General features: G+C 37.7%; 1 non-coding gene across 1 annotated transcript; it reads left to right on the forward strand.

Moving 5' to 3' along the window:
* Positions 1–289: 289 nt before the first annotated feature.
* On the forward strand, positions 290–393 carry LOC126082318 (U6 spliceosomal RNA). Its single transcript, XR_007518555.1, has one exon. It is a non-coding gene; the product is annotated as a U6 spliceosomal RNA (small nuclear RNA).
* Positions 394–7,577: the final 7,184 nt, after the last annotated feature.

Genomic DNA, 7,577 nt, shown 5'->3' on the forward strand with positions numbered 1-7,577 from the left:
TTCCAAAAGTCACACCCTTAAGAACCCTATAGAGGACAGTTCTACTCTGCACACATGGAATTGTCATGAGCTGGAATCAACCCAACTAACAACAACAACAACATGATTTTTAAAAAATGCTCTGGTGCTTGCTTTGGCATCACATATTAAGAGCTATGGTGGGCTTTGGCTGCTAACCAACAGGTTGGCAGTTCAGATCCACCAGCTGCTCCTTGGAAACTATATGGGGAAGTTCTACTCTGTTCTATAGGTAGCTAGCTACGAGTTGCAATCGACTCAGTGGCAATGGGTTTGGTTTTTTGGTTTCGTACTAAATTTGAAATGATACAGAGAAAATTAACATGGCCCCCGTGCAAGAATGATATGTGAATTCATAAAACATTCCATATTTTTCTATAAATCTAAAACTGCTCTAAAAACAAACTGTACACAAAAAAGCCCAGGCCCTGAGAGTTTCAGTGTAGAATTCTACCAAACTTTCAGAGAAGAATTAACACCACTACTGCTAAAGGTATTTCAGAGCATAGAAAAGGATGGAATACTCCCAAACTCATTCCATGAAGCTAGCATAACCCTGATACCAAAACCAGGTAAAGACACCACAAAAAAAAAAAAAAAAAAAAGAAAGAAAATTACAGACCAATATCCGTCATGAACATAGACGCAAAAGTTCTCAACAAAATTCTAGCCAATAGAACTTGACAGAGTTGTCCATTCATGACAAAAACTCTCAGCAAAATAGGAATAGAAGGAAAATTCCTCAACATAACAAAAGGTATTTATACAAAGCCAATAGCCAACATCACCCTAAATGGAGAGAGTCTGAAAGCATTCCCCTTGAGAACAGGAACCTGACAAGGATACCTTTTATTACCACTCTTATACAACATTGAGCTGGAGATCCTAGCCAAAGCAATTAGGCTAGAAAAAGAAATAAAGGGCATCCAAATTGCTAAGGAAGAAGTAAAAATATCTCTATTTGCAGATGATATGATCTTATACACAGAAAACCCTAAGGGATCCACAAGAAAACTACTGGAACTAATAGATTTCAGCAAAGTATTAAGATACAAAATAAACATACAAAATCAGTTGGGTTCCTCTACACCAACAAAGAGAATTTTGAAGAGGAAATCACCAAATCAAACCATTTACAACAGCCACCAAGAAGATAAAATACTTAGGAATAAATCTGACCAGAGACGTAAAAGATCTATACAAAAAAAACTACAAGACACTACTGCAAGAAACCAAAGGAGGCCTACGTAAGTGGAAAAATAGACCTTGCTCATGGATAGGAAGACTCAACATTGTGAAAATGTCTATTCTACCCAAAGCGATCTATAGATACTATGCAATCTCGATCCAAATTCCAATGGTATTTTTTATGAGATAGAAAAGAAATCACAACTTCATATGGAAAGGGAAGAGGTCCCGGATAAATAAAGCATTACTGAAGAAGAAGAACGAAGTGGGAGGCCTCACTCTACCTCGTTTTAGAACCTATTAAACCACCACGGTAGTCAAAACAGCCTTGTACTGGTACAACAACAGATACATAGACCAATGGAAAGGATTGAGAATCCAGACATAAATTCATCTGCCTATGAGCAGCTGATATTTGACAAAGGCTCAAAGTCTGTTAAATGGAGGAGCTGGCATAACTGGATATCCATCTGCAAAAAAATGGAACAAGACCCATACCTCACACCATGTACAAAAACTAACTCAAAATGGATCAAAGACCTAAATATAAAATGATAAAGATCTTGGAGGAAAAAAAATAGGGACAATGCTAGGAACCCTAATACATGGCATAAACAGAATGCAAAACATTACTAACAATGCACAAACACCAAAGAGAAACTAGACAACTGGGATCTCCTAAAAATCAAACACCTGTGTTCATCCATCACTATGAGTTGGAATCGACTTGATGGCAACAGGTTTGATTTTTTTTTTTTTTTAATGCTTATCCAAAGACTTCACCAAAAGAGTAAAAAGACAATCTACAGACTGGGTAAAAATTTTAGACTACGACAAATCTGATAAGGGTCTAATCTCTAAAATCTACAAGATACTGCAAAACCTCAACAACAAAAATAGCTGCTCAATTAAAAAATGGGCAAAAGATATGAACAGGCACTTCACCAAAGAAGACATTCAGGCGGCTAACAGATACATGAGGAAATGTTCAAGACCATTAGCCATTAGAGAAATGCAAATCAAAACTACAATGAGATACCTTCTCACTCCAACAAGGCTAGAATTAATCCAAAAAACACAGAATAATAAATGTTGGAGAGGTTGTGGAGAGACTAGAACACTTATACACTGCTGGTGGGAATGTAAAATGGTACAGCCACTTTAGAAATCGATTTGGTTCTCCCTTAAAAAGCTAGAAATAGAAGTACCATATGATCCAGCAAGTCCACTCCTTGGAATATAGCCTAGAGAAATCAGAGCTGTCACACGAATAGATGTATGCACACCCATGTTCATGGCAGCACTGTTCACAATAGTAAAAAAGATGGAAACAACCTAGGAGCCCATCAACAGATTAATGGATAAACAAATTATGGTATATTCACACAGTGGAATACTATGCAATGATAAAGAACAATGATGAATCTGAGAAACATAACATGGATGAATCTAGAAGGCATTATGCTGAGTGAAATTAGTCAGTCACAAAAGGACAAATATTGTATGAGACCACTATTATCAGAACTCAAGAAAAGGTTTAAACACAGAAGAAAACATTCTTTGATGGTTAGGAGGGTGGGGAGGGAGGGAGAGGGTATTCAGTAACTACATAGTAGACAAGAATTATCTAAGGTGAAGGGAAAGACAGACAGCACACAATACGGGGGAAGTCCACACAACTGGACTAAACCAAAAGCTAAGAAGTTTCCTGAATACAACCAAACACTTCAAGGGGTAGCAGGGGTAGGGGTCTGAGGGACCACGGTTTCAGGGGATTTCTAGGTCAATTGGCATAACAAAGTTTATTCAGAAAATGTTCTGCACTCCACTTTGGTGATTGGCATCTGGGGCCTTAAAAGCTAATGAACAGCCATCTAAGATGCATCAGTTGGTTCCAACCCACCTTGAGCAAAGGAGAATGAAGAACACCAAAGACACAAGGAAACTATTAGTCCAAGAAACTGAAAGGGCCACATAAACCAGACACTCCATCAGCCTGAGACCAGAAGAACTAAATGGTGCCCGGCTACCACCCTGACAGGGAATGTAAAGGAGAGTCCCTGACTAAGCAGGAGAAAAGTGGGGTGCAGAATTCAAATTCTGGTAAAAAAAAAAAAAAAGACAATGGTCTGACTGACACTGGCGGGACCCTGGAAGACATGGCCCCCAGACTCTCTGTTAGCCCAGAACTGAAACCATTTCCAAAGTGAACTCTTCAGACAAAGATTAGGCTGGACTACAGGAGATAAAATGATACTTGTGAGGAGAGTGCTTCTTAGCTCAAGTAGATAAAGATGAGGCTAAATGAGCAGCTCCTGTTCGGAGGCAAGATGAGAAGGCAGGAGGGCATGGGAGATGGTTGAGTGGATTCAGAAAGTCCAGAGTGGAAGGGAGAAGTGTGCTGTCACATTGTAGGGAGAGCAACTAGGGTCACGTAACAATGTGTGTCTAAATTTTTGTAAGAGAAACTAACTTGAACTGTAAACTTCCACTTAAAGCACAATTAAATATATAAACTGTATTTTTTAAAATTAAAATATACTAGAAGTTTTCTTGGGAAGTTTAGTAACTATATAGACTCCTGCCTTTCCTCCATCTTGTCTTCAAGACTTGAATCCAATAGTTATCGAGTGGAACTTAGGAAAATGGATTTTAAATAATCAAGTGCTTGGAGAACCACACCATCCTTTGAGAAACCTCTACTAAAGCCATGGTCTCTAATAAGAAGTTTACATGTAAAATCAATAGGGTGAAGGAAAAAATAGAACTTTTAATTTTTTTTTTCCTAATAAAAGAAAGAAATTTCCCTTTAATAATATTTGTTCTACTAATTGGCCTGTTGCCCACTCCAGTCCATGTGTCAACAGGCAAACCACACACACAGTCCAGCAGATGTCCTCAGAGAAGAATGGGTACCTTCTGGTCCCCTCCCCAGTATGTTTGCCATTTTACACTGCACTACAATTTTTCTGAGTTCCATCATATAATCGTCACTAAATGAATCCTCACAAAATGGAAAAGTGGCATCAGTATACTCCCGACCAGAAGCCACAGATGGAAAACAGCGCTAGTAAGAGCGCAGGCAGTGGAAGTAGTGAGAACATGGCATTGCTGACACTTGTCCTATTCTTAGTTCAAAATCTTCATCAATCACATGAGAGACAAACACAGATGACCTAGTCAGATGTGAAGAACACTGGCCCCCGAATTTTTAAATTATCAAAAATATATTTGAAAACAAGGACCTGCCCACAGTGTCAGCAATAATCTTACCCTAAAAGGACACTGTGCTTGTGAATTAATAAAAGGATGAGATCATCAGGGTACAGGACAGTGAAAATCTCAGCACCTAGAATATCATTATAACAATTTTAGTATATATTTATATATATATATATATACATGAAAATGCATATATTAAGGTTATATTCTCAAGCATATTTTTGCTGATAAGTGTGCATCATTCAAAATATTTGAAGACCAATTCTCTTGGGCAGGGTTAATCAAGGTGTAGTCTGCAAACTGGCATCAGCCTTTAAACTATTTGTTACATGTCTACAAAAATATAACAATTGCAAGTCAGTATTTAAAAAATTTTATAACAATTTGACTGAGTAATTTTATGTCTATTAAATATAATAATAAAGAAATCAAACTTAGATTTTGCTTGGTTTGGAATTTTATTTCTCTAGCAATTCTGTTTTCTTTTGTCCTAACAAAAATACCAGTGCACAATGGATTGGAAAAAAAAAAATTTAAATGGTTTTTCACCACAGATAGTTTGAAAAACACTGATCTATAGCATAGAAAGCCATGTACATTACCTATTTCATTTTGTAAAGCTAACATAATCCTGCTACCCAAACCTGATAAATATCCCACCAAAAGAAATGTACAAACTAATTCCAATAATGATGTAAGTAAAATATTAGAAAATCTCAAATTAAAAATACTAATATGCCATGACCAAGTAGAATTTTGCTCTTCATTTTTCTTCCAATTTTTGAACTATAAGGGTGGCTCAATATTAGAAAGTCCACTAATACAGGTTATTATGTTAATAGATTTAAAAAGACAATAACATATTTAACTTGATAGATATTCATGAAAAATAATTTCATCAACAAAGCAGGTTACAAAACAGTGACTGGTATAATTTCATAGTTATTTAAGTATATTTACTTATTTAATGTGAATGAAAAAACATCTGGAATATTATATACCAAAATGCTTACAATTATTGTTTTTGATTCACATTTTCTTCTTTCATTTTTAGCTATTTTTTAGACTTTCTAAAATTAACATATTTTTGTGTAATAAGTAAAAAAGGCAATTATTATAAATATAAAACTTTGCATTTAAGTTCCTATAAAATATGTAAGGAATTAATATTACTTACTTAGAGGTTTACACATTTTCTACTGGCTTCTTTTGAAAGTGACTTACTTAATGGTTCCTTTTAGTTTTATCTTTGGAAACAAACAATTTTATAGTTAGCAGAGAAAAGAAACAGAAATCCCTTTATTGTCTCTCTATTTTTAAAATATATTCACATAATAAAGATTAACTTTTGTTCTTTGGAAAGCATCAAGATACTTGCCTGCCTTTTGGGCTCCTGTAGAATCACCCCTCTTCTTCAGACTGAGAGAGACTAGGAAGGAAGACCTGGAGATCTACTTCTGAAAATCAGCCAATGAAAACCCTATGGATCACAAACACAAACACAATGGTTGCCCAGACCTGCAACCAAGGATGGGGATGGTGCAGGACTGGGCAGCATTTCTTTTCTTTATGCATGGGGTTGCCATGAGTTGGAGTGACTCAATTGCAGCTAACAATAACAATGAACATGAAGAATAGGCAGTTGAAGTTAGAGAGGTTAGGGCAGAAGATACAATATGGGGCCTAAAGCAGGGTATGGTGTCTAAAGCCAATTGGATTGGATGGATCATGTAGGGACCAAGTGTGAATAGATGAGCACTGAGCCACAGGACATAATTTTGAAGAAGGGAATAGGGCTAGCTTCATGGGTTTGTGACCTGTGCAGCCACACAGGGCCCTACGCTTATAAGAGCCCTGCACTTGGTTTACTTCTCTATTGTTTCTGTCTTGAAACACTTACTAAATTTTGAACAGAGAGTCCTACATTTTTATTTTGTACTGGTCCCTGCAAATTACATAGCAGGCCCTAGTTGGGAACATAACAATCTAGCAAAGTCAAGAGTCAATGAAGTAGACGGAAAACCAAGTAAGTGTATGGTGGTGTTATAAAAGCCAAGTGAAGACACTGTATAAAGAAGGACAGAATGATCCATGTCTCAAGAGTTGCTTTGAGGTCAGATTACCTCAGACCTGGAACTTGATCTTGAATTTAACAAGTTGAGCATGCTTAGTGCCCAGGTTAGCTGGGGTTGTAGAGAGAAGCAGAGAAGTGGATAAAAAATAAGTGGAGATAACTCTTGCAAGCACTTTTCTTGTGAATGGGAAGCTTGAAAATAGTTAGGGGCCCAGAGGGATAGAGGGTCAAAAGAGGGCTTTTCTAAAACAGAGGTGCTCTTGAGGACAGATGTGTTTGATTTAGGTGAGAAATTATTTGAATATTTGCTTCTAGCCTCTTTCCCGATAATACCTCATTGCTTATAATGAGGGGCTGGGCTGCTGGTGATGGGGGAGATTTAGGAAAGATACCACAAGAAGAAGGTATTTCCTGGAGGCACTGAGCCCATAAGTTTCCTAAGAGTCTGCAAACCAGATGGGAGTCCTTCTTGGTTGCCTCACTCAAGGACCGCAAGGAGTCCTCAGCTATTGGGGTGGGGACAAGAGATTCCAGTGCCAGTAGCACCCTGTATAGCTATGTGCCTTTCCAAAGTGGAAAAAAAGACATGTTGACATCACACAAGACTACACAGGCAAGAGTGATAAAGATAGCTGTCTGGAATTGGAGAGAAAATGGGAGATACAGCAAGGTCTGATTGAGAACAACCATTTGCGGACCAGGACTGGGGAAGTGGGAGGGGCCTTAGATGCTCAGCAAGACCCCCCTAGTAGAGCTGCTTATTGGGGTAGAGCAATCAACCATGCCATATTTCCAGAACTTAGGGGTCTCCAAGGATACACGAAAACCAAGACGAGTTGACCACCCTAGGCTGGAGAGCCAGTTTACCATAGTTTTTAAGAGCATGGACTATAAAGTCAGACAGACTTGAGTCCTGGCTCTTTAGCTAAATGCCCCTAGACAGGTAACTTCACCTCCTCTTGTCTACAACATCTGAATGGTCATAGGACTTACCTCACAGAGTTGTATAGTAAGATAAGATTTAATTGTTCAAGCAAAGAGTGCAGCAAGGTGTCTGGTATAGAGTAAGTATTCA

Source organism: Elephas maximus, chromosome 8, assembly GCF_024166365.1.
Source record: "Elephas maximus indicus isolate mEleMax1 chromosome 8, mEleMax1 primary haplotype, whole genome shotgun sequence".
Lineage (NCBI taxonomy): Eukaryota > Metazoa > Chordata > Mammalia > Proboscidea > Elephantidae > Elephas > Elephas maximus.